Source organism: Typopeltis vanoorti, chromosome 22, assembly GCF_054136105.1.
Source record: "Typopeltis vanoorti isolate ZY-2024b chromosome 22, IOZ_Tvanoo_1.0, whole genome shotgun sequence".
In the NCBI taxonomy this organism is placed as follows: domain Eukaryota; kingdom Metazoa; phylum Arthropoda; class Arachnida; order Uropygi; family Thelyphonidae; genus Typopeltis; species Typopeltis vanoorti.
Window position 1 is genome coordinate 86,830,397 of NC_143570.1, and position 27,839 is coordinate 86,858,235.

Below are 27,839 nucleotides of genomic sequence, written 5' to 3' on the forward strand. Positions count from 1 at the left end.
GAATATTTACAATACAAAAAATCACAAAATATTGGAAGAGCTCGTAAGATTTCTTGGGAGAGTCCAGACCTTCTAGAGTTGGATCAGCACCAACATTTGTGATCCCTGCAGTCGTGTGTGATTTTAGATTAAACCTTGTTTGTTACTGGTACGATCTAGCCTCCTCCCAAGGGCGATCCTCTTCCCACCTGCTTTGTAATCCTACACACACGTTCCAGATCGTTCTGAAAGCAGGTATGTAAGCGAGTCGAGTTCATCACAGAATCAGCTGATCAGTTGTGACAGCGGTAATTTGAGAAGCGGCCCGTGCAGGACCGTAATTAGCCTTATGAATGGACAATGGCACTGCTGTGAACTGCGAAATGGTGTCCAAATAGCGTTTGGTTCCATCAGGCGTTGTATATACGGCATTAAGTGCTGTGCGTAATACTCGACCGGATTCTCCATTTAGGCGCTGCAATCTTCCGCTCCTCGCTCTAATACATATTCATACCGTTGAACTACCACCGCGCCTTCTGCAGGTAAAACGCATCCATTCGGTCTGTGAGGTATGCAACAGTCGTGTCACATCATGTTGCCACATCAGTCTGTAATTGTTATTAACGTATGCCGTTAATAAGTTAGTTTCCCCATAGATGATGCAACTTGTGAGCTGCCTGCATTTACATCAACCACTGGTTCTCAACGCAGAGCGCAGGTGCACGCACTAAAAAGGGTAAAACCGGTTTATCCAAAAGGAGTCCCAACGTGCTTAAAAACGAAACTGTTCGTTCTGAACTTTTGCAGAAAAAGCAAAAACCTTGTAGCAGAGGAGGACATAATCGCAAGAGACAGTCGACTTCCGCCCAGTTCCGATGTGCTCTATCTTGTGTAGTTCCCCGCGATCAAACCCTAATTCGATAAAGAGGGAAGGAAAAGCGAAATGAATATTTGAAAATTGATTATTGGTAAGAAGAGAATGACATCGTGGTTAACATGACGCGGGTCATCGACGTCCGTAATGTGTGTCGTGAAAACAGATACCAGAGGATGTCCACACAATTCCGTTGACATCGTAATCAGATGAAGATGGCAGCAGCAGCGCGTGCACTGGAGTCGCGATGCGTTCGTGCCACGGAGATCTTTCTCGAACCGACAAGTACATGTAAGTTTTGGTTAGTCCGACGTCAAGTGCCACGTGATGGTTATATTCCCCCCCCCCCCCGCGCATGCATTCTGGATGACCTCCAGGGTGCAGTACGATTATTCACAGCTGTAATTCACCTTTCGCATCCACCTTTGTTTCGACATGACGTAATACCTTACTTAATGCCGGTGTGTGTCTTGGCTTCCTGCCAGACGCCCCCACTCAACTTTCATCACCATCGACCAGCTCGCTGTTCCTTTCTCTCATACAGAGAGGCAGAAAGGTCAAGGACTTCAGGATGCGTTAAAGGTGATTTGACTGCGACGACAATAATCACTACCTTTCAGTTAATTTCCTTTCCGGCCCCCTGTTGCTGAGTGGGTCGCACCCCCTCCACACAAGGGAGTTTTTATGACATTTTGACACTTCCTTTGATTGCTTCGTCATCTTCTGTTTATGGCGTTGCTGTATTATACATTCGTTCTTTCAACCATTTTTCGCTTTTAGGATGAAAAAGTGATGGGAGGATGAGTGTGTGTGTGTGGGGGGGGAGAAGATAGAGAAAAAATTCGAAACTGCAATTCCATGAATTTAGGTGTCTAGTGTTTCTATCCCCCCCCCCCCCCCCCCCAAGCTTGTATCCTGTTGTATTCCGCTTGCAGATGGTCTTTCGTGTGCCCTGCCTTTAGGCTACTGCGAATGATTCATGAAAACTTCTTCATTCAACATTCGGTGCAAGAAAAATTACTTTTTTTTTTTATTATTATTATTATTTTCGACAAGAATGAATGTGTTTCTTCTTTGCCACGATCAGAAAAATCAAAAGCCTCTAGGCCATTGGTGCGTTTTAAGCACAGCAACGGCAAGGAAACTCCGATGATTCCAATCGCGTTTGAAGCATTTCAAACATTGTCTACTTGAATGAAACAGTAATGCGCGCGCGCGCACACACACACACTTATCCTGCGTTCAGAGAAGATTCAGTGCTAATAATCTTCAACGTGAATGAAATAAGAACCAGCTTTCTGTTGTGGTAAGAAAGGTATCGTATTAGCATTTTTTTTTTTTTTTTATATACACGAAGAATTGGTGTCCTCATTAAGTTGCGTATCTCGATAAAGAATTTTTTTTTTCGTAATTAGAATTGAGAACTATCAAAAGCCGCTCTGATGTGTTGGAACATTCCTTGTAAAACCTACATGGGAAAAATGAAATTTCCTCCCCAAATTTTTCTTTTTTGTAACAGAGCCTACCAAGCTTTTCAATTTTTATTTCTTAAGAATTAATTTCTTTAGTTTCCATGACCACTTATATTTAAGGATCACCACCTCCAAGAAAGTGTCAATTCTCACCTTAGAGAGGAGTCACACGTATCGAACGATGATAGTAGAGACACTATAATGACGTCACTCTAGTTAAAATGTGTATCAGAAGGGGAAAGTGATGATTAAAAAAAAAAAAAAAAAAAAACGGTGGCAACCTGATATTCCTTTTTGTTTTAAGCTCTCCCCTAAGCAAACAAACTTCGGTTTCTTTCCCAAGAACTCCGTAGAATCGGCTTTTGGGCGAATTGCTTGGCGTAAGAAACGATGTTTTTAGAGTTCACTAAAGGGCCATCAGTAAAGGCCCATTGGGTAACGACGTTAAAGCAGGAGGGTCATGACTGCTCATCCGTAGACGACGCTAAGTGTGATTGTTGGGACGGCGAACACTTCCCTTGATTAAGCTATTAGCACAACAGTGCAATAAGACGCCCTTCGACCCCTCACCCTCGGCCGTAAGAGTATTACTCGACTGTTATCTTTCATAAAACGTTCTTCATGTCTTTAATACTCGCTTCGTAAAGCGGACAAGAAGCAGTCGTAATGGAAGTGCGGACAGAGGCAAAAACTGCATCGCGGTAATCTCGTGTCAGACTACGGGGCTTTCAGGATTACTGCCGGTTTAGTGTCGCGATTTCCAATTACTTTCTCCCATTACTGGGGCGATCGGGAGGCTGCGAGCAGAAAGATGGGGGTGGGGAGGGCGGCCACGTGCTGTTGAGACAGTGATAGCAAGCCGACGAGTAACAGTGAAATGAAGTTGGGACCATAAAACTACTCCCACTGATGGAGCGAAAGAATTAGAAAAAAACAGGAAATTAGGTTAAGTGAAAGGTCACTTATCACCCTCGAATGTACGGCGTTAACCTTTTCGTAACTCTCGTCCTTAACGAGAAATGTTGATGCTGTTAAGGAATGAAAAAAAAAGTCTTTGACTACCCTCCAGTTTCATCCTAAGAAACGAATCCGAGTGGCGCACTCCTTCGCTACTCTACTCGACGAGCTCCTCGAGAATAAAAGCACACGCCATGGCCCAGAAGCGTGCGAAGTGTTGTCGTGTCACGTCATTGACAGGGAAATGAAGCGTGCACTCGAGTAGTCTACACTGTAAACCACTCTTGCAGAGAAACACCCATTCAAGTTGCCTGAAACGAGAGAAGCTGTCACGTGGTTTGAAGTTTTCAAATTACCGTGTCCATTGTTACGCAATAGTATAGTTCAGCTGCTGTTCTTGTGTATGTTTTCATTCTTATAAGCCAACTGGGCTCGAGTATTCGCGTAGCTCATGCGGCACAGTTTAGTTGTCTCATATCTGAGAACTGCTCCTCTTTAAGGCATTCTGAAAGCAATCTTTGGTAGCAGGGATGAACAAGAGAACGAAGAAAAAGACAGTTGTATCAAGTCTTCGGAAGTTTAGCGAGCGCGTGATTCATTCTTCCCTTTTTAACAAAACAGAACATCGGCTTCCACCATCTTTTCATGTCACGTGTTAATGGTATTAAGCGGAATACTTCGCGTGATAATCTCGCGTGCGTAAACGTTATTAAGAATCGTAATTAATTCAAATGTATGCAACTTAAAAGTTATCCCAGTTGCTTTTCTTTGTTAAAATAATACCCCGCCATAATGAATCCTTCAGTGTAAATGTTAGTGTTGGCCGGATTTGGATATTTTTCATCTCGAAGAACGTGTTTTCATTACTTTCGCTTTGTGCCCGATAGGTGGCGCTGTCATCCGTTCTGAACGGAATTGTTACGTTTCAGACAATGTTGACTTCTGATAGCTTTGTTTTTGACATTTAAAAAACATAATTATCTTTCGATGCGGTTTGAGATCGATAGGCGGCGCTGTTGGTTAATCATATGACGACTTAATGGGCGTACTTTTCTCTTTCTCTTCTTTTTTTGGCGAGGCCAAAGGTCAGGGGTATGAGTATGTATAACACGGGGAGAAAGATTAACAGAAAATGGCGAGACGGCATCGAGTGCCGATAAAGAGGAGATATTCCGCGTGTCATGCGTCCGCACAGTGTGCTAAAGCTTGCGAAACCTTTCGTTTTCTCGCGTACACAGATAAGGCATTCCCTTTGGTTCGACTCGTGCTTTATCAGCGGCTTGCCAATACGGGCTGACGTGGACCGCGACGAGAGGAGGGTTGTGTCTTTTGGTGCTTTTACCAGCTGCGCGTCTCTTTGCGGACAAACACGCCAGAATGTGGGGGTGATAGTCAGGCGCGTGCCCTTCTTAATTCCACTCGGATATCAACACGCATTGTGGCACTACGTTCCGCAGAAGGATTCTATAGGTACGGCGCGAGTCTCTTTGGTTAAATACTCGCAGTTTTGCTGAGTTGCACTTTACATCGCTGCAGTGTGTGTGTGTGTGCGTAGCCCGGAAGTGTGTCTTCCAAGGATAACATTTGTACACCTGAGATTGTGTTTGTCGTTATTTATTTTGCCGTGCAGAGCCGAAGATATTAACTGAATATGCCTCCATCAGCAATAACCTTTGATGCCGTGCACTGGGTGATATATTAAAGGTGAGTATTTTTTTTTTTTTTTTTTGAGACGGTGGGGGGGGGGTATTAAGTATTCTTAAAAACTGTCTGCGAAGTTTCAGGAATACCAAATTAATATTTTGTTGGTTTTCGTTATTGTGGCAATGTGTAGTTAATCAAGCGACCTTTCATCGATTTCAAGTTGGATCCGCATCAAGAAATCAGAATAATTGGTGCATTAGATGCAATTTAACCTGAGAAGACTCGCCATTTATTTTATTATTCGGTGATTTTTTTTTTTAATTGGAACTACATACCCACGTGAACATATTTTCTCTGTCTTTCGTGTAATATTTAGGCTTTAAAATATTTTGTTAAATACATTTATTACATCCGGTGTATCCTCTTCCTAGTCTTGTGATGTGGCTTTTGTTAGCACTTTTGCAAATTATGAACGTAAGATGGCAGCACTGTCGGCAACGACACGTTCATGTCATGGTCCATGAGATCATATACACTATCATCGCATGATATAAGGTCTCCGTCATTCTGTGCTTGTATGTGCGTACATATGCGCGTGTACAGAATGCATGATTTGCGTTGGTCCTGTTACAGGCCTATTTTCGTTTAACAGCAGCGAAGTGTTCCCCCCCCCCCCTCTCATAATTTAAATCAAGACTAGCCTCGAGCACTTCCTTCGATGATTCAGAATAGCTAATTCTGAGAACAAATGCAAATTCGTCACCGTGTGCGTGTGTGTGTACAGAGATGAGTCGGAGCTTCTCATCCAAACAGGGCAGTCCATTTCTACTTCCGTGCAGTGTTCTCGATGGATTTCTTTCCACCAGGGAGGTCCTCGTGCGGGATGGCGAGCGGGATTACTCTCTTGACACCACACTCCGATATAATAACACCAAAGGAGGTTATAATTTATTTAAGGGGGATCCACAGAAGTTGATTGCTCTAATAGTTCCCCTCTCCTTTGGACTACTTCTTTCTATCACTTGTAATGGCTCCGTGGTCTTCGTTTCCATGACGACAGTCCATCAGGATTCTCTTTCCCGAATTTTAATTACAAAAAATATTATTTTCAATAGCGCTTTTTTATTCCAGCGATTTCTTCTTTCTCTCTCTCTCACACGCGTTCCGTCTCATCTATTTTTGTCAAACCTCCATTGATTTCCTTACGCACTGCTACCTCGTTCGTTTCTTCCTCAACGAGTTAAGTCGACTCAGTGAATTTTGTTGAATGGAATTTCCTTTTTAGCGACATTATCGGTGAAATTACCCGAGATAGAGAGAAGAATGGAATATCTAGGTACGAAAGAAGTACCCTTCCCCAGTTCTAAACGCAATCTCGCATCAGACGGAATGTCCCCCCCCCCCCCGTGCCCGAGTTCATTTATAGAAATCTGATTGCATATTTCGAAAAAGATTCGCTCCCACGCGGCATCATCATTTCATTTTCCTCTTTCATATGAAAATAGCCAATAGAAACTCCGTTTTTCGCTCGTGTGTGTCGAGTGCGTTGCCAAAAAGTAGACTTCAGTATTTCCCTCCCACTTGCGAATCAAAACCTGTTTTTTTACGACTCCTGTTAGTTTGTGAATCTTCCCCTCATTAAACACGAAGTCCTTTGTATGTTGCTGATTCTGTCAAAAGCGAACTGCGACTCGGTGACCATCTTCCAGTTCGGATTTTTCACGTCTGATGTGATCGGGACTTGATCTGTGAATGCCCGACTGCATTGCTTATTATCGCATGTCAGAACAGCTAAAGAAGGATCTGTTTAAAGGAAAAGTAACTTAAAATCCACAGGGAATTCGTATATTAATTGAAACAGCTTGATTCGAACGCTAGGAACCTTTTATAAGGCTTATAGTCTGAGGGTGAGTTAGCCGGTCTTGCGTGGAGGCGAAGAGGTTTTCTCTTCCAAATATCCCGGTGTTTGCTCCTGATAATGAAACAGTCGCAATGTACCGCTTTAGTCACCTCGTTACTATTCCTAACCAGGAGTTTTCCTCATTCATATCAGACACAAGATAATTTCAGTATTCAGTGCCCGGATGTGTTCCACAGAATTCATTGTTGTAATTGAATTGTTGTCTGCATTTCAATTCTTATTGTTGAAAATAAACCCAATGATGCGTTGCCCTAATTTCTGAGCTTGTATAGAAGAGCAAATTGTGTTTGTAGCGACTGTTTATTTCACGATCGCGGACTGAATGGTCGACGTTGCACCGGACGTGCATTTTGGACGGAGATGGTGCCAATGGAAATGTAATTATTAGTCGTCTTGTTAAAGACAAAGCAACAATAGCCGTATCGGCATCTCCTTTATTGGAGTTCAAATATACGACCGCAGTGGGTATTTAGTAAAGTTGGCATCTCGGAGGACCCTCTACGGAATGAGCAAAATTTGACAAAGTGAATACGAACGTGTACCAAGTTAATTAGTAGGATATCCGAGTTAATTTGTACGTAGCGGCTCCATCAAGTCCGTAAGTATGAATAAATTAAGTGTGTGTGTGTGTGCGCGCGCGCTCGCGCAGCTGTCGAAGCTTGCTCCCGTTGTATCCAATAAATGGCCAGTCTCCCAGTAGCGTTTGTTATTGCGGTGCCCACTTAATTAAGGATGATAAATTCGTGTAGTGTCCTGGCTACCTCTGACTCAGGAGCTCACGTGCGTTTACATTTGGCCACTTTCGTTCCTCGCGTATTAATCAAATAGCGGCGGGGACCAAGGGGGATAAAGAGGGAACAAATAGGGGTTAATACTCCCACCGTGTGACCGCCGAAAGTGTGGTGAAAATTTTTCTCGTGATTTTTAAGTTTTTTTTTTTTTTTTTTTTGCTGCGGTTTATCGCCAGGTTATTAATTCATTATGACACAATGGAGATCACAGCGCCATCTACGTTGGCGATTCTCAAATGTTAGCAGTAATTGCGACAATAAACGTTAATTCAGGGGAAATAAGTGTACCTTTTGGATCAATCGCCGGCCCGTTTTCTTCAGTGTTAACAATAATGTCATCTGTTAAACAAATCTCGTCACCTTTCCTGTTGGTTCTACGGCTGGAATTTACACTCGGGTTTTATATTTTATTATTTTTATGTTTGAAGGAAAGCTGTATCCGTACAACTGACGCTATTATGCCGCGCGACTTCGAACCCTCCTGCGTTGATAATAAATCTTTTTCACTCACTAAAATTTCCCTCGGTTTTGACAGTGGGGTGGAGAACAACAAACTAATGGTTTCTGCGCTGCTTTGCTAATCCATAGGAATCGCATCGGTCGGGTCTCCGGACTTGCACGACACGATGATATATTGAGGAAAGAAGACACTTGATCGAATCGCTTTATGCACCATTGCGGTAATGGGGTCAGCGCGAGGTCTTCCGCGAATGGAGTATTTAGACAGCGCAATCAAAAAACAAGCAGGTTGCATTCTACTTCCTTCGTCTTTGACCCGAATACCTCTACGCTGTTGCTAACTTCCCGGATGCAGCAATTCTCTTTCCAGCTTCGGTTGCGACTTCTTCTGTTGCTATCGCCGAGTCTATGAGTGCTTGCGACACACATCCTATTGCCGGCAACATTATGTTAGATTGTCGCTTGACCCAAGGGGGGGGGTGAGGGCGCGTGAAGCTAATTTACTTTAAAATATACTAATTAAAAAGGGTTGTGCCGTCTTCTAATACACGAGGGAGGATCGATGAACAGCTGTCGGCTGATGTTTTATGTATGAAATGGAGATGGGGAGGAAGGCAAACGCCCGCATGCAATTCGGCTGACAGCCAGACAAGTTTTTGTGTAATCCAACCTATTTTAAAGTAAATATCAGTTAATTTCACATCTGCTACATTCACAGAGACAAACTCGAGATTGTCTTTCAAGAGGAAAGGAGGTCACACACCATCTTAAGTAGTCTTATGTATAAAATAGTCGGTTGCCATAGAGACATGCCTTCGTTTCCCTGGCCAAGCGGGAAGAAGGACAATTTTGGCTGCTTTAGAATTATTCGATCTTGCACACGCATTCACTTCTACGTAATGTAATCAAACCCCTCCCAATGGATTATGGGATATACGCTGTCTAGTATATCTGGGAGAGAAGCAGGGGATTAGGGCAAACTGGGCCGCAACCTACTCCGATAACCCTCAAATCTAAACTCCATCATTCTTGAGAAGCAACCATCTGCCATACCGTCTTCCCCGGTACATCCTTCTTGGGCGGAAGGATCGTCGGGGGGGGGGGGGGGCTGTTAAACCTCGGGTGTTCCACTGTAAACTGATAGGTAATACCTTCCACATTACGCCGGGTGAGATTGGAGCTTCCATTGGTCGGCGATGAAGGAACGCACTCAATCAATCAATACATCTTCGTGTACTTAACCACCGTATGCGCCAGGTGGTACGGAGCCGCCCTTGTCACACACGAATTATCTGCTTTGCCGCTAGTAATAAAACCCCTTATCTTTCCCGTTAGATTGTTGACCCACTAAATCTCCATGGAGACAGGGCAATCTCTGGGGCTTATCTGTGTAAGCACGTTTAACTCGGAACAACGTCGGAGGTTAAAGTACAGAATGGCGGGGGGGGGGGGGGTGTGAGTAATGCGGTTTATCAAAGTTATGCAGTGGATATCATCGTTTGCAAGTTGAAAGGTTTAATGGATCTAAAATCGAATGAGCGCCGGGTTATTAATCGAATGGCTAAAAATGCACGCACGAAGTAGGCTTGCAGAATGGCCATCAATTTCGTCTTAGAGCCAATGAAATCGCGCGATAAATCACCGTTTCAATATCTGAATACTCGGCAATAATTAATTATCGTTTGGTAGTGCGATTGTTAATAAATGCGCCTTTCTATTGGTTGGGACAGTTTACTGGGAGTGGCCATTTTTCACTTTCATTGTTATTACCCTTGGCGTGTTGCGCGCGTGTTTGACATTCAGAAGACTGAACGCCAAGGCTCAGAAAATGGAATAAAAGAAAGATTTTGACACCATAATTACTCACATAGTATTCGTTTGAGGATAAAAAAAAAAAAAAAAAAAAAAAAAAAAAAAAAAAAAAAAAATTATATATATATAGAATATCTTTTATAGCACGAAAACAATCCTACAGTCGTTTTCATTCTATCTTTGCTTTAGTATTTGGTTTTCTCTCTTTTAAATTAAAAAACAACATTAAAGGAGTCATAAAATCTCTCTGGGATTAATATTCCCGAAAAGATGTTAAGCAACACACATGACAACTTACGCGTAAGTCAGTATACGATAGCAAAGACATAAACGCTGCGACGAAGTACTAACGCAACCACAAAAGAAAGAAAGAAGCGTCCTAGTTTGGTTTCATGTTTTGGAAGAAGACAAAATCCAACTCCACAAACCGGAGCTTAAGAAAGAATAACTTCGTGTTGATGATATGCATGGTCGCGATATTGTCCACACGGTTAGCCTAGTGACTGTGCACTTCGCAACCATATGCCTGGGGAAGACGTGTCCTAGGTTCGATTCCCGTCGACGACGTGAGGAGCTAAAGGATCTGCCATAGTCAAGTTAGCCGGTCTTGGGCGTGGACGGCAGGGTTTTTCATCCCGCAAGCAGGCAAACCGGCCCCGTGAACAAACACGGATTACAGTCAGGAATACTACCCTCAGGGGATGCAGCAAGGAGTGACGAACCGGCGGCATTAATTTCGTCGTGAAGCTCTCATTAGGGGATTAATTTTTATTTATTTAATTTTTAAGCACGTGTTATTTATTTTATATTCACCAAGGATAGCGGTTTACTTCTAGTGGAGCACCCACGGTACGGATGGTACTATCGGAAGACACAGTGCAGCACCGAAGGTCACAGATAATACGTTGACGCACAAAGGTCAGATAACCGTAGCGGAACACCGTCATTGGAGTGATAACGCGTGGGCAGAATTGTCATAGAAATACGTTATGACAAACCATTGCGAAATTTCAAATGCGAATTCAGAATAAAGCAAGCGGAGACTTCTGCTTGAACTAAAATCCTTTGGATTTATTTTTATTCACTAAACGACTTTTAATGCATGGCTTGGCGATCTCCGTGTTGCATTTATTCAATATTCGCAATCCCTCCTTCTCTGCCACCCCTTTCCAGAAAACAGTCGTGTACGTTTTCACCCTTAAAGTAATGCCGATCTGTAGTTAGTTTAAATAAACAAAAAATACCCCCCCCCGCATCCACTATTATTACTACTTCATCGGAAGAAGACGTCGCCCGTCTCGTATTTGCTTATTTTTACCAATCCGATCCCCACAACCGAATCTGCTCCACCGAGGACAAATGCACTCCATCAACAATTTTAAGTGCTTCTGTTATCCTTACGCGTCTCATCTGATGACTTTATTCCAAAATCTTTTTCTTTTAAATGTCTAACAGAAACTCCCCAGGCGTGATTCCGAATAAAAATAGCAGAACAGTTGATCTAATAATAAAAAAAAAAGTTGTTTGTTTGCATCCTATAATTCCACACGTAAGATTATTTTCCAATGGACAGCTATAGAAGCTTGAAAACCGAAATATTCTTGACTTCTGCGTACCCTGGTGGGATTGTTGGTTTTATCCGCCAAATATTTACATTCGTTTTTCTTTCTGGAATGCATTGCGAACAGCTTATGCGTCTTGTTAATGGAAGGTTTTTTTTTTCAAGCTAGATATTATAATAAGTCTGCCTATCTGGTCATGTCAGACAAGGCACGTGACCAAGCCCAGGACCGTGGATGGATTTTTTTTTTTTTTTTTTTTTTAAATAAGTTTCCAAATGGTTACATTTGTTTTCTGCTCTTTAGTTTTTGTCTTCAAAAAGTGATTAGAAGCATGCGCTCCTGTAGCGGTTTCCATGGTTACCACACGAGACGTAAGTTATAGGTTTATAACAGAGAGGCAGTTCGTTATTGCGAGAATCGCATCTAAAACGTTGCGAGGGATTCGTTTAAGATTCTCGGAGTTAAAACGTGAAGAATGTCCGGGGCCAGCGATCGCCGAAACACGTGATAGTTAATTATGTTTGCGTTCAATTAAACTATATTTAAACTGCAGAACGCAAATCGATAACGATGCCCTGTGGATTATTACTCGTTCTGATTTGTTTATCTTTCCCTTCGGTTTATTATTATTTTTCCCCCATTAAATAAGCTCATCAGTTGCATCCGCAATGATGGAAATTTGATGCGAATGCCAGCTTCAGGCCGACATTGATAAATGAAATATCCGTACCTCCTTTTATCTCACACAAGCTCTTCCAAGCTACTTCACCGATGCCTCAAATAACCAGGATGGTAGGCTCACATCGGGCGGTGAGTATCATCCACTGCGAAGACGTTCACACATCACACCATTTAACACAAATAATACTCTATTTAAAACGGCCATTTTTAATTCTATCCTTGGGTTGGTAAAATGCATACGTTGAGTGCTTTCAATACCCTTCACGTCGCCCTCATGCAGCCTAAGATGAATATTATTATTATTTGATACCTCCAAGGAGTCCAAGGGCGCATCGAGGGAGGACACCTGCTCTACAACTCCGTTTCCGCTATTCAATCACCAGCTGACCGCAACTCTGCCACCGACCACCCCTGGTATTTCCACAGACAATCACAAACATCCATGCCCACGGCGGGATTCGAACCCGCAGCGTTTTGGCTGGAGAAGCGGATACGCTAACCACTCGGCCAACCAGGCCCACCAATATGAAGCGTGCATTTTTTCATATTTCGTATTTACGTGTACTTGAAAACAATGATTTAGAATTTGTGTGTGTCTGTAATCAACTAACGAATCCTATTGGGCTGCTGGCTAATAATATTTGATTGTTTTGCCCATCTTCGCCTCTTTCGAAGTGACACCTGCTTCGGTAACTCAATCTGCATCTTAACTACTGATGAGAGCTTCGATTTTTCGCCCCTGCAAACAATCTGGTAATTGTAACCCAACTCCAGTTTCGTATTTTGTTAGAAATGTGTCTCGCGATGAATCAGAAACTTGCCTTTCGCTGAAGTGTAGTTTGGGACTTACAAAGTGATAAATCTTCTGGATGGAGAGAAAGAAAGAAAAAAGTAACAGATAAAATCTCGTTACAAGTTAATGATACACCAGATTGTTCTCTTGGACAGGAAACTAGCGAGAGTGTAGAAGCAAAATACGATTCCGAGTGGCCTTTAATGATATTCCATCGTATTTGCCGCACATTTTGGAACTAAAAATAAAAAAATAAAAATAAAAAAAAAACGCCAGAGAGAGAGAGAGAGAGGGAAAGGATGCAGCCCAAGGAGAAAAAGGAAAATATATTATGTATCGATTGAAAACAGAAATCTAAAACATGTTACGCACCCTCTCTGCTGTGCTCGAGCAAGAGTCGGATTTGATTTATCATCTACCGCTACTCCTAGGTTAGCAGGGGTCAGACGTTATCTTATTTTTTTTTTTTTTCAACCTCTTCTCGCGCTTCCGGATACCATACCGATAACTTCTCTAGATTCCTCGTAGAAATATTTTTATTTTTAGATACCACCTCGGTTGAGGAGCAATGTCTAAAATGTTTTTCTCCGCAAGTGTATTGGATCATAGCTCTCTATTTTCTTTCCCCATCCCTGCATGTTTAAATTGTTTCACTGCGGAGGAATCTGTGAGGTCCGTAAGCTATTTTTAAATTGTTGAAGCCGTCTGTTAACTCTGTTTTCTGGAGATTGGCAACAACTGTGTTATTGTTACCAATGCTAGGTTTGCTTTTGATCTTTGCGTAGCATGCATCGTGTATTTACGACATCGAGTTAAAAATTTCGTTGTTGGGAGCTTAGTGACAGCAGTGCAGTGGATACTTCCGAAAAGTGGCACGCGAGTTTAAAGCCAACAGTTATTTTCCGTGCGGCATCTCCCTCTACAGCTTTGCAGTTGATTTCCTCGGAGATCTTGGCTCGTGTGTTCGGAGCTGACATTGGAAGCTCTGCTTGCTGAGCTAATATCTTTCGCCTTATCGTTGGCCTTCTAAAGGGCCCAACGCCTAAACATTTGAACTCTAGAATGGCACGGTTTCGTTGTTCTTCGCCTCATCGTACCGTAAATTCTTCGGGTGTTGCAAAAAATGTGAAATGATACAGTCAATCACTGTTCGGAATAAGAAAATGTAACAGAAGGTGGAATTTGCCGCTGTAAATACTTTCCTAGGCGGTAGTTTTCCTAATTAAATTAAAATTTGGTATTTGGGATTCATTTTGAAATGTTAATGCCACAACTGTGCTTAAAAATGCAACATTTTAAGTGGCAAACTTGTGCGATACAAAAAAAAAGCTTTATCAATTGTTGTGGAAATTTATGACGTCACAATACAAGAATGCTTTGACTGATTTGCATTGGCCGTTAACTTAAAAATGTTTGGTATTATTTTGTTTGGAATTCACAACAGAAATCCAAACGATTTATTTCCAACTGACTTCGATATCAGGATATAAAGAAGGAATAATTCTTTCTAGCTTTCATTTTGAGATCTCCCATAGCAAGCCGAGAAAATGCCATTAGCAAGCTTGACCGACTGTCAGAGTTAATGGAATCGCATAAATCGATAGAAATGAAAGAATTGCCGCGCTGAGTAATGGATTGGAAAATAAAAACAGAAAATGAGCTTGTAATTGTCTTCAGTGTGGAGGTGTCCCGAGTGATTCAAAATCATTAACAGATTAACGAGAAACAGTAAAAATCCACCAAACGATTAAAAACAGCCGAAAGCTAAAAATCCTGTTTACGCCACATTCAACAAGGATGGGGGAGAGAGAGAAAGAAAAAGTGTCCAGAGAAGCCCCTTAATAGAAGGGATCACACCTTGCCAAAAGCGCAGATGGTCGTGTCAATTTCCTGTGGCTGAGCTACTCGACTGCCATATGTCGGGTCCCCTCGGCAAATGTGACGTAACATTGTCGACTGAGGACAAGAAATTTGAAAGAGTGATAATCCTTTGAAAAGATGTCGGAGTGTGCGAAGAAGTCAGGGGAATGCTAATGAGAAAAAGCCAAACGAAGGTGTCATTCCACATGACAAATGTCTCGATTTATTTCTTTCGCTAGTCACGTGTACCTTCATAGAAGACAGTTTGGGGGGGGGGGGGAGAATCTTTTAACTATAGAATGATGGGGCCTAAAGTAAGGTAGGAAGACTCCGAAACGTCTTCCCACCCATTTTCAGCCCTAATATGAACTTCTTATATATAGCAAGTTCTAACGCTTTTTCTCATGCCCTTTATAAGAGCCTGAGAGCCTGGTTCCGTCATCAGAGATCTTTCTTACCTACACCTTGAAGTAAGTAATAAATTAAATCTTCTGTTATGGATAAATTCATTAAATTGAACTAAACAACCAATTCTCGCGACTCTCAATCACCATTCACTTTCTTTTTCTTACAAGCAAAACTTTATTTTAATTAAGGTCCAATATTCTGAGCTTTAGTTGACTACTTGTCTTCCGAGATAAATCCTTTAGTTAAATTCCCCAGTTTATCCAAATACTCGGGTTCATTCTCGCTGTAAAGCCTTTTCTATTTTCTTCAACGTATACACGTCTAATGCAACTACTGGCATTTTGTTCCCATGAAATTTAAAATCCTTGTTCACGGTTTTTATATTTTAAGGGATGGCTCCCATCCACGTAGATCTTCGAAAACTCCCTCTAAGCTGCTTCCTGGCACCTTAAAGTCATCAATACTTATTCCGCACATTTTTTAATCAAGAAATTTTTACGTGGGATGCTATCAAGGGCTTTGCTAAAATCCAAGTAAGTGAAAATTATAAAAATCGCCTTGATCCCTGGATTTCATAAAAAGTAATCTGGTTTGTAACAGCTGATCTCCCCTTAAGGAAACGATCGAATTAATTTTTCCACTCTTTATGCCTAACGCTAAGAACACTTCCCATCTATGGTTCTCCACTTTATTACGATGGCTCCCCCTTTATGAACTGAAATGGATTAATTAACCCTGTCTGTTCGCTACCAAGGATGACACATCACCTCCCTCCAATTTATCAATCGGAAGCCGATGTGAGATATTAGAAGTATCCTCCTGTATTACGTCATCAGCAGACCTCCTCTCCATGGAGTTCATTTATTAAATCCACAGCTGGATTATCCAAAACTGTTTCCCAAGTCGCTGGTTTTGTTTAATTCGTTTCTATTTTCCTTCTTCACATCTTTGAAAACTTTAATTTCGGCGTTCGTAGCTACTTTTAATAACTAATTTTTTACACTTCTTTAATTAGCAGTTTAATTACTATTAGTTGTTTATGCTCTTCGTACTGAATAGCTGATTTAAGAAACAATTATTCAAAATTCTCGTAGCTTTTTCCTCACCAACCATTTCTCTAAGACATCTTGAATATTTATCCGGTTGAATCCAGATTTATGAAACGTTTAGTCTGATCTGATTTTCCCTTTCAGTCGTTTCCGACCGTAGGTGACTTCGTAACCATTGCCCACAAAGTATTCCTGGTGAGACTTTTACACAGTAGTTCACCATTGCTTTCCCCAGCCCCCCTAATTTTATCCGGGACCGGCATATGGCTGGGACGTATTCATGACTGTAATCCATGTGTGTTCACGAGGCCAGTTTGCCTGTACTGGGGGCCGAAAACCCCCCACCTCCATACGAGACCGGCTAACTCACCTTTAGTCGAAAGAGACCAGTTAAAGGTCACTGACGCGAATCGAACCCAGGTCTTTCCGACCAAAGGACTTCGTCTATACCGACTGAGCTACGGAGGCTCAAACGTTTAGTCCTGGAGATAAATTTAGACATTAACTGCGGGATGTTTAAGTGGCCGTACTACCTTAGGTTATGTCTGCTGACGCAATCTAGAATGTTAACAATCTCAAGCTCCTTCCTAATATTTTCATTTTTAGTATGATTCTGTGCCATTGATGCCATCTGTTCTCTCCCCTAATACAGATCGTTTGGTGTTTTGGCTAATTCCTCTCCTATTCCATATAAATTTATTCAGCCGACTCCTCCCCATACGTTGTGCTTATTCTATTGTCTATTTCCAGATTCAATTCGCCATCTTCACTAAAAATCGTGCCTAAATAGCTGAAATATTTTACTTGTTCTGTAGAATCTCCATTCACAATGCAGCTGAAGTTTTCTATGCGCTTGCCTATTTTCATAGTTTTTGTCTTTTTTTCATAGTAGATGCCACTGATTCCCCATTCTACCAATTATCAAAATAGCTTGCAAACTCTCCTAACCCCCTCACATCACTGGTCTTACCACATCTTATAAAAAAATTACCCACTTTAAAACTTCTGTCGAAAATCTAGCTTTAATTTTGCACATTACATGACTGTTTACCAATACTCCCTTGATGACACCCTAACACTCCTAAAAACGTTTTTCCTTTTGACATCTTAGATTTTTTTCCCTTTCCCATCGGTTCTGAATAATTTGCAAACAGAAGGAACTGCTATGATTCCTCTCTCCCACACTCCCGCTTGCCATTTTTTTCATGGAAAATTTCGAAAAACAAGCCACAGACTTGCCCCCCCCCTCAACCCTTCTATTTGGATAAGATATGTAGACGATGTGTTCTGTTTTTAGACTCATTACTCCTTCCTCTGTCACCTCAATAGTCGACATCGAAGAATCCAGTTTACGGTGGATTAGGAAACCATTCCATAGAAGAATAGGAAGCGTCTCAAAATTTGGGAAACGTTGATCCTCAGAGATCCCAATTTACAATGAAGTCCTCCTACAAACTCCCATAGAGGGCGCCCCACCTAGATAGAACTTGACGATCACACTCACGTCTTTCATTTATTATTGTGTAGCGTGTGCGTCACAAGTTTTTTTTAACGTACTTTTGTACTTCCTGAAGATGTCTCAGTGACTGAGACGAAATATTGGTAGAATTAAAATAAATTTCAATTCCTTTCTTAGTGCTGTCAATACTCCATTAAACCTCCAACATGTTATCACAGCATTTAAGCCTTAACATACACGTTTACCCTTATAGTAGCACATTCGCACCATAGGTGGGCTAAGTACTTTTTCCTCTCTATTTGTTGTTATTTGTTATTAAATGGATTTTTTTTTGCAAAATAATATCACGTGAATTCAGAATGAACGTTAAAATACTAAATTATTTTTTAGTATACCGTTAGATGGCACCACTTTAAATATTACCAACAGACGGGTATAAGCACGGTGGCCTCTTATATACGCATTGAAAGACGTGCAACATTGAACCATCTAAAGTTGTTTTAATTTTATTATTTATTTCTTTTAGTGCCTTAATGCTTACCAGATTGGTTGTGACAACGACATATGTGACATAATTTCCTTTTTTCACATTGACAACCTGTCTACTCAAAGCAAATTGAGAAACAGAAATTATTAGGAACTGCAAGACAAGGCTGTCAAATATAATTTCGCATTTATTTCACACGAGATATAATTTTGCTGCGAAAATACTTCGAGGCTCAGAGTTCCTTCAGCCATTAATGGGATTTGAATGCGGGCTTCTTTAAGCGGTGGAGGAAGCCATCATCTGCGCAAAACTTCTTGGGATTCTTTCAAAATAAGCCTACATTTTGCAGGATATTTTTCTTTCAACCGCATGCCCCCCCCCCCCCCCCCCTCTTTAATGAATGTTTCAGTAGGCCTAAAATCGTAACTAATGAATACGTTAACCACTTTTGCTTTTTGTTTTGGGTTTTTGATTACTTTAATAGTTGTAAATGCAAACTCAGAAATTCTTACTATTATGAGAGAAATATTTCGGTTCTTGCCTCATTTTTATGTTGCCCTGAAGATGTGTTTCGCATCTTTATACTACACATAGCACGTGCTTACGCCAACAGTGGTAACCATGCGTAGCATCGAAAAAAAAAAAACATGAATAAATAATGAGCCTGTTGGCAATTAAGCTACAATCTCGTGTATCTCGCTTGTTACCAGGGTAACTAACAAATAAAGTGGCTTCATTAATATCGGATATCTCGAAGAATTTATTAGTTCGTTTAAAGGTATCGTGTTGAGTTCAGTGCCAACAAACACCGACCACATTTTACCAATTAAATTTATCATCCTGGAGTAATTTGGATGTAATATAATACGCGGTGTTCATCATTTTCCATTAAGTCATCTCATGATTCATTCCACCCATGTCTTTTTCAAGTGTTCATCATCTCTTTTAAATATTTTCTGTTCATCTGTAAATTTTTCTTGAAATCTAATTCCAGTTTTGATACTCGAGTCATACACGCGGTTCGTTAGGCTTGGAAACAGTAGGCCTAATACAATTATTTCATTCACATGGACCTTTGAAAATGTAACGCTAAATGACTTTAATTTTAGCGAGTGTTGAAAGCGATCCGATACACTGCTGTGTCATTAGTGTTTCTCATTATTTTCTTTCATGTTTTTTTTCTTTTCTGCTTCTACACTTGCACTCTATTTCTTCACAAATTACTTCGTTGGCCTCAATTGGCTTCGAAATTCCTCAATTTCTAGGAGAATGCAAAATTCATGTCTCTTTTGCTGGATCATCGGTCCCGGGGCCGCAAATATTTTTCTTCCACGAGTCTTTAAAGCATGTGATTAAGGAAAAATCGATCTCTTGGAAATTGCCAGGCCCGTAAAAGCTTTTCTGAATCTTTGGACACAATTGAGACTTCTCTGCTAACTTTATTATGTTCTTAGCGTCCATTAATATTATGGCTTGCGTTGACTTAGCTCTGTAGAATATTTCTGTTTCGGTCAATAGATTTTATTTATTTTTTTTAAACGCCCCTTACTTCGCTCAGAACTTCCAACTTTTATTACAGAGAAAACTGCTGTTAGGCCTCTTTTATTGTCCATTATTTCAGCGCTTAACGCCATCCTAAAAGGAAAAAAATAATACAAGATCAACTGTGCTTACAATGTATTGCACATTAACCAAACACTGACTCGAACTCTTACATTGTTTAATAACCAGATAAATATTGTTTAAATCGACTGTTATTCTACATTCCTGCCAGCTTAATAGACAGAAATTTGTTCAAAATTGCAAAGGATTAAGACGCAACGCAAACAAATACCAGGTATGGTTTCTTATGATTCTTTTACTTAAAATGCATTGTGAAAACCCGCTGTTGTAAGCGAACTCCTTTCGTTATGCACACAGTCCATCTAACATGAAAAGAAAGCTTGCTTCTCTCTGAAACTCTCAACATCTGTCGAGAACCAAGTCTTAATGAAATCAAGAGTGAGTGATATTAGTCCGACTTTCCTACAGCACGTAGCGTTAATAATCAAGTTACTCGATCCCTCATTTTTTACTGTCTTCACCAGCTGTTGTCTTCCCCTCTGGTCTATTTTCCCCTTTTCTTTCCAACCCACCAGACAGCATGCAATGAAAGCACATCCATATCGGGAATCGCACGTTATGAACGCCGATGTTGTTTCCGTTTCATCGGACCCTTAACACCTGAGAGTCATCGGTTGGTACAAAGCTTCAGTTTTTCCGATTGCGTTGTGTGGGAGGATGTCTCGGTTTTGCATATTTGATTGCGTACCACGCCTGAGCTCCGTCTGCTTGATGTGCAGCCAGAGCGAAGTCGTGTGGTGTCACATAAGACACCAAATTGATTAGTGGAATACGTCAATACCAAAACAGACTTTGGTGCCCCAAACAATATGGATTCTAATGCTAATATTCGACTTTTAAAACCGTGGATTATTATGATTGATACTGCTGGATTCATCCAACAGTTCTATACTTAATTTGCATTGCAATCTTTAGAAAAGGAAAAACATCAAAAACACACAAAAAAAAATCGTCTTTTGGTGGAGTTTTTGTTACGTTTAAACCCTCACAAGCCACTGTCTGTCAACAGTGGACTGTCCCAAAGTAATTGTAAGCAAATCTCCAGCGGTTATACATCACTGCTTATTTGGGTTGAATGCGGTGTCAGCGAGAATATTAAAAGGCAGCATTTATCCCACGTGTTTGTAGTGATGGGAGTTAATTTCAGCTTGTCAGACGTTTCACGTCTTAATCACTGGAGTCCTATAATTGGAGCTTCTCTCAGCATTAGAAGCTGTCTTTGGTTTCATTTTGGTTGGAATGTTGAGGTCAGTAACTCATGAAGATTAATGCGATAAATTATTGCATGCTGAATAAACTGTGACATCAGATACATCAGCAGTAGACAATTGCTGTAGTTCGCTTCTTTTTTTTTATGGAATTACAACTCGAAAACTTGCAAGAATTAATTTTAGAGAACTCGACTGTGCTTAGGAAACTTGTCTGATCGTTCTGTCCAACGAAAGAATGGAAAACGTATCTATTTTGATGAAGATTGATTATAAATAAACGGCAAAAAGAATGGTAACGAGGATACAAATCCATAGTTCTCTGGCAATTTTTTTTCAAAGATGCAGTTTGTTAATAAACAGCAGAGAGATGGGACATTCTGCTGGCTGATTTTGTTGAAAACGTTGCACTTGGTGTAGCACCTTCAGTTTAAGCTGAATTTTCGGTTTTATGAAGTACATGATGGGCAGTCTAGCGATATCTATTAAAAAATAAATTTATAGTTACTAACAGATTAGTATTTGTTAAATAAACCCAGCTGTAAGGAAGGACTACAACGGGTTCGATGTAAGTTGATCTCCCCAATCAGAATAGTTTGATTGCAGTTGAAGATTCTTTGCTGCTTCATTAAATGTAAAGCAATCAACATCACTCGGGATTACATTTGAGATAACTACAGCTGTTCAAGAGCAGCGTGATTTCGTTCGGTGTCTTCCATGGCAGACCTTTCACTAAATCCAGAACAGATTTAGTGAAGGGTCTATTAAGCTTACTTTAAAATAATGAAGGTTCTCGAAGGTTTTTTATATATCACGGTTCAAGAGGTGTAAATTTTTTGTATTAAGCTTCCAAAAGTATACTTTTTAAAGGCAAGATTTCTTAAGTCTCTTAAGATCCCGAAACAATATCTACTACTTAGGCTTTAAACTTGAATTTTTCCGTTGATCCCTGTAGATCCACGAGAAATTTTTTGGTATCGGGAGAGAGAGAGAGAGAGAGAGAGCAAAAAAAAAATCTTTTTATTACCAGTACGTCAGCCAAAGATGTTGATTTATAGTCACGATATCTTTCCAAAGAAATACGAGGATTACACCAGGTGGCAACACAATATCTAAGATATCATCGAGTCGTGTTTTCTGTAGACTTTTCTTTCCTTTGTTACAAGAACGTATCGCGTTGTCACGACCAGTTGCTACAATCCCACAGTTTCCGTAAGGGATGGTCAAAAACGCCCGTATGTATGCACGTGCCCGCTATATATAACGTGTAAAGCGTGTCAGTTGCGACCTGCTACTACAAGAAGGAGCAGGTGGGCAGGCGATGCCAAAAATCAATTCCTTACGCTACGGTAGTATCAATCTTGTTAAAGTCGCTGAAGAATTGGTTCCATTTTTAATGGGGGGAAATTAGAAGGGTGAGATTTTATGTGGGCGTGAATCGTAAAAGACATGATTTGAATTGTGGTGCTTTTCTTGGATTGCTGTTCTGATAGCGAATTAATCGAATGCCATTCTTTTCTCTTCTTGCTTGCATTCAACGTCTTCCATTGCATTGGCCTACCCTCCTCCTGCTTGTATTCTTCTTGTCCTACTGCATTGGCTTGAATGGTGCTCTGGCAGTGAGAGGAGGAGACCATCTATTTTCTGTTGTTGACGCTGACATTCTTAGGCCTTTTTTTTTGCTACATCTTACGGGGGATTCTTTACTAGGCCAAGTTCTTCACGCTCTTCTTTTCTCACCGAATGTGGGTGTATTGGCAATGATTTTACACCTCGTTTATTCTTACTGTGGAATCTTCGCCAATCCCATCTTCGCACATCCGTACGACGTACCTGAAATCCACCAGGATTTGTACTAACATTGAAAACTTCCGGCATTGAGCGGGATGATTGGAGAGGGGGGGGATATCAACAGTGTAGAGTGTACGTGCGAGCAATGCCTCTCTTTTTTTTTTTTTTTTTCTTGCGCGTGCGATTCTTCTTTCGGCGCATGCAGATTTCACGGAATCTAAACTTACAGAATGCGGGAGACAGTCATCAATCATCTAGTAGTGACGTCATAACTGCCAACCCTGATGAACGGTTTAAGGAGGCAGGGAACAGATCACAGAGAGAACAAATCGCACTCCGTGGAAGTCTTCCTGGTTGCCGTACTTCGGCTGGCGATTTTTTTTTTTTTTTTTTTTTCGCATCGAACACGAGTCCTGTTTTAATAAAGAAATCGCACCGAAGAAGACTCCGATCGTCGTATACGGAAACACCGCGGAAAAATATGACGGAAGATTTCTTCTTGATAATCCTGACTTCTGGTAGTGTTGTTTTGCTGGTACTATCCAAATATTTAAATTGGTCTGGCTCGAGAGTTTGTGTGTCCTTGAACAGTAGTAGCTGCCCTGTAAATGTAGGAGTTCCAATGATCCTGCCCCCGATGTCTTTGTAAATCTTTATTTTCGTGGATTATTTTATTTTCCACTCATTCAGTAAGTTAGTTTTGTTAACTTTAACAAAACCGAAAAGAAAGAACGAAGGTTTTATGATTCTAGGCGTTTAAAATTCCTTGGAATTTATACAGAAAGAAATAATGTGACAAGTCTTCCCATTAAACCACTGAGTAGTGCAAGCTCTTTGGATTTTTGATACCTTTTTCACCTCAGCATCGTAACAACAAAGCGATAATACCCTCTCGCTCATCTGGGATGCAAAGACTATTTATAATGCCCAAATATGCCGGTTCATACGGAGTTAATTGGAGTTTTACTTCACCTCCAAACCTACAAATTTGACCAAATTCAATTAACAGACATAAAATCATATCGTATAATATAATCCAACATATACTAGTGGTGGGCGGTAGATGGCGTTAGATGTTGATGATGATAGTTGCGGTTTGTAGTAGTTGGTGGAGAAAGAGTTGTAGAGTAGGTGCCCTCCCTCGATGAGTCTTTGGTCTCCCTGGAGGTGTCCCGTAATAATAATAATAATAATAAATGCAATTTCAGTCGATCACAATTCAAGTATAGTGGGATAGTACTATTAATAACGTATTTTCTCATAAGATATCTAAACGTGCACTTTAAGACATCACCGCCATACCCACTATTGCTGTCATCATCTACTTTCAAACTAGCGACACCTATTTCTAACCAGATGGCAAATAAAATGAATTTTCTGTTGGTTGAGATTTTTTGCTGATATAAATCCGTTTCTTTTATTATTATTATCATCATCATCTGAGAAGTCCAGGAAGTCAAGGACTCATCGAGAGAGGCTATAAGTCACCCAAACCAACTGTCATACCTTTTCTTAAATTCATTCACACTATATACACTCACTACCCCTAAAGCCAAACTGTTCCACTCACTGCTCTGTGAGAGAACAATCCTAGCTCTTACTAGCCCTTTCTTAACTGGGAACAAACTTAACTTTCATGGATGCCACCGTGTTCTCTCCCCACCTTCCATATAACGAAAAATATCAGACGATATCCTATAACCCCATTCAAAGTTTATAGACCCCTATCATATCACCCCTCTTTCTTCTGTTAACCAGTCTGCAATCCACATACTCGCAATCTGTCCTCATCTAAATTCCATAGTCCGTATATAATATTTATAACTCTTCTTTGCACATTTTCCACAGCTTCTTTATCCCCTTGGAACCTGGGAGACCAAATCTATGCACAGTAATCCAGGTGTGGTCTTATCAAAGCCTTATAAAGAAGCAAAATGACTTCGTTATCCTTACATGTCAAGGTTCGCTTCAACATCGCAATTATCCTCTGAGTTGTATTTGCAACTTTTGCTATGTGACCTTTGAACTTTAAATTCTTATCCACCAATACACCAAGATCCCTTGCCTTTTCGGTTTCTTGTAGTCCGCTAATATAGTAGGTCGCCGAACTGAAACTGTAATCACGTTAAAGTGCATAACTTTACACTTACTAACATTAAACGGACGGGGAATGTACCTCCAGAAGCATTTTGACGGCATCTAAACACGGTTTTAAAGAATCGTTAACCACGTGCGAAAACTTGATTTTTTTTTTTTTTTTTTTTTTTTTTTTTCCAGCGACATAAGAATCCATTTTTACTTTTTACATTATGAAGAATGTGCGATGTCCCAAGATCTCCGAAAGTTTAAAATATTTTATGATGATAAATGCGGATACTCGTTACGGTATTTTTGAAATCAACCTCCACGTGCATAGTAATGTTCCTTGTATTTTGAATGTCCAGTTTCAGTACAATATTTATTAAGTTGAACTGAGTGAATTGAACTCAGTAATTTCCTTTAGTTGTAAAGACCCGGGTTCGATCTTACCAATACCGAGAGGAACGTTTAGCCGATCTCATAAGGCGGTAGAGGGTTTTTCGTCCCGCAGAACAAGCAAAAATTACTTCGTTTTGCAGGATGCAGCAGAGGAAGGACTTGTCGTTGTTACTCCTAAGCAGGGGGGGGGGGACTCGATCTGTCTTAAGAGGCGGATGAGTTAAAGAACTGTGTTAGGAAACTTATCATCACTTAAAAAAATAGAAAAGCAACTAAGTTTGTAATATTTAGAACTCGATTTCTAAAACGTGCACCTGTAAGACGACTTTCCTGTAATGCTCGTTACATTGCAGGGAAGCTACATCTAAGCTTTTTCAATTTAGCATGTAATATTGGATTACAACATTTTTCTATATATGTACAAGGTATTCTACAAGCAGACTCGAGATGACTACCTTATATCCAACAATAATTAGGACAAGGATTAAATTTAGCATGTAGGAAAGCGGGTTGTCTTTCCACCAACACCTGTCGGACTCGGTAAAGTGAATCATTCAATCATCTTTCCTTCCATCATCCTACAAGAATTCAGTACGACTCTCTCACCAAGACGATTAAAGCGAAAAATAAATATCATTCAATCAAATTCAAAGAAAAAAAATAAACATTACTCGGATTTTTTCTTCGCTTTATAGCCCCCCCCCATCCTCTCAACTCAAATTTTATTTTCTAAATAGGATTACACGGATCTTAATAAATGAGATGCAGAATACCTGTGGGATTTTATGTTAGTATAATTTACAGTTCGAATAAAATGAATTATTTTTATAGGTAGATTGAGCTTGAATATTATGAGAGTTAAAATGATTTTCTCATAACATGAATCTAATTGCAAAAAAAGCTTTTAATTGATCTATGCAGTTAGTAGGAAATCCGAAAAAAAAAAATCTTCATCTTTGGCATTTCAATGGGAGACAATTTCTGGGGTTGGGCAATCCTGTTTCATGTATTAGTGAAAGTTTATTTTTTCTATGTCGTTAGGAAATAATTTTTTAATTAAAAGAATAATCAGGATCACAAAAAACAAAACTTTCTTAAAGGATAGCGTAAGAGGTTAGCCACAAACGTAATCACGTGCACGACCGAAAGGTCCCCATAGGTTCGACAAAAACGGGTGAACGTAATAAAGTCAGCCACCACTCAGAACTTTTGGGTTGGAGTTCGTTAGTTAGATGCGGACTGGTCAGTTGATGTCGTTGGAGAATATTAATTTTTCGAAGACATCCCTCCGTAATATCATCGAGTCATAAATAAAATTCTGTGCTGTGGGGATGGGTGGAGAGGAGGGGGGATTTTCTAGCACACAACTTATTAACTTTTGGCGATCTCCATCCTCCTTCCAATGGCATGTTTTCCAGCGCCATTAAAAACTAATCTGCACGTGCATTAGTTAGGCTCGAATGCTTGGGACGAACTTGTTAAGAGGTGGGTGGTGAAGAACCCTAATGACTTTTCCTTCGGCTCTGAGGATGAATACGTTTTGCAGAAACCGCGATTAACTCAAAATTGCCTCAATGCTGTGCAGTAATTGAGTGCATTTTATGCTGTCGATGGACTCTTTCGTGTGTCTCGCCATAGCAACCCATATTTTGTCTCAGTCCAGTTTACACGCTGCTCGTTATGGATTCCAAAGTTTTGCGTATAAAACGTTAAAAATCAAAATAGTTTTTATATTTCAAAGGCGTTTAAAATTTCTAGGGAACATTTGTATAAATGATGAGGGGATGAGAGATCTGTCAGTGTGGCTGGACGACGATGAGGTATTCAGTTTCAGACTTGGGTTTGAAGCAGGGTCAAGGACGCTGACAGTTTGTTAGGTCTTTTCAGTCGAAGGTGAGATCAGCCTATCTCTGGTGGTGGAGACAGGTTTTTCATCCCGCAAAACAGGCAAAGTGGCGCCAGAAAGGGGGTAGTTAACAGGTATAATACTCTGGTCTCGTAGCTTTAAGTAATTTCGTCAGCACTGTTGACCGAGTGAATAGCGTATCTGCTCTCCAACCAGCAGGTCGCGGGTTCGAATCCCGCTGCGGGCATGGATGTTTGTGACTGTGTTTAGGTTGGAGATGAATTTCATTGTCCGGTGTGACACCACCTTGCCAATTGGAGGTCTGAAGTGGCTTGAAAAACTTCCATATTTGATCTCCAGACTGCGTAAAAATAAATAAAACATACAGAAAAGATACGAAATTTCTAAATAGAAACAAACAAAAAAAAAAAATATATATATATATTAGCCCACCCACAGGTGTACAGTAATAGGTTTAATTACGACAACCTTTCGTGGGTGACAACCACATAAAATTCGCGTGTCATTATAATTGTCAACGATTAGTTTTTAAATGATTCCTTGTGGTTTTTTTGCCAGTCTATCAAGGCCATCTGCTGAGTTCTCCAGTTATCAACCAATAAACCCATTCTTTATTTTGATATTAGTTACGGAAGGAAAATATAAGAAACAACCTTCTCTCTTC

At 40.5% G+C, this 27,839-nt stretch overlaps 1 protein-coding gene across 4 annotated transcripts in view; it reads left to right on the forward strand.

Moving 5' to 3' along the window:
* The window catches only part of LOC150094543 (putative polypeptide N-acetylgalactosaminyltransferase 9), a 668,509-nt gene that overhangs the window by 375,416 nt on the left and 265,254 nt on the right, over positions 1-27,839 (forward strand). Inside the window, exon 1 of one of the 4 annotated variants that reach the window (XM_090412400.1) lies at positions 4,069-4,986. The exons of the other annotated variants lie outside the window; for them this stretch is intronic. The gene's annotated coding sequence lies outside the window, so the exon portion shown is untranslated. Of the gene's footprint in view, positions 1-4,068; positions 4,987-27,839 lie in introns of those variants that run through there. 4 annotated transcript variants of the gene reach the window in all.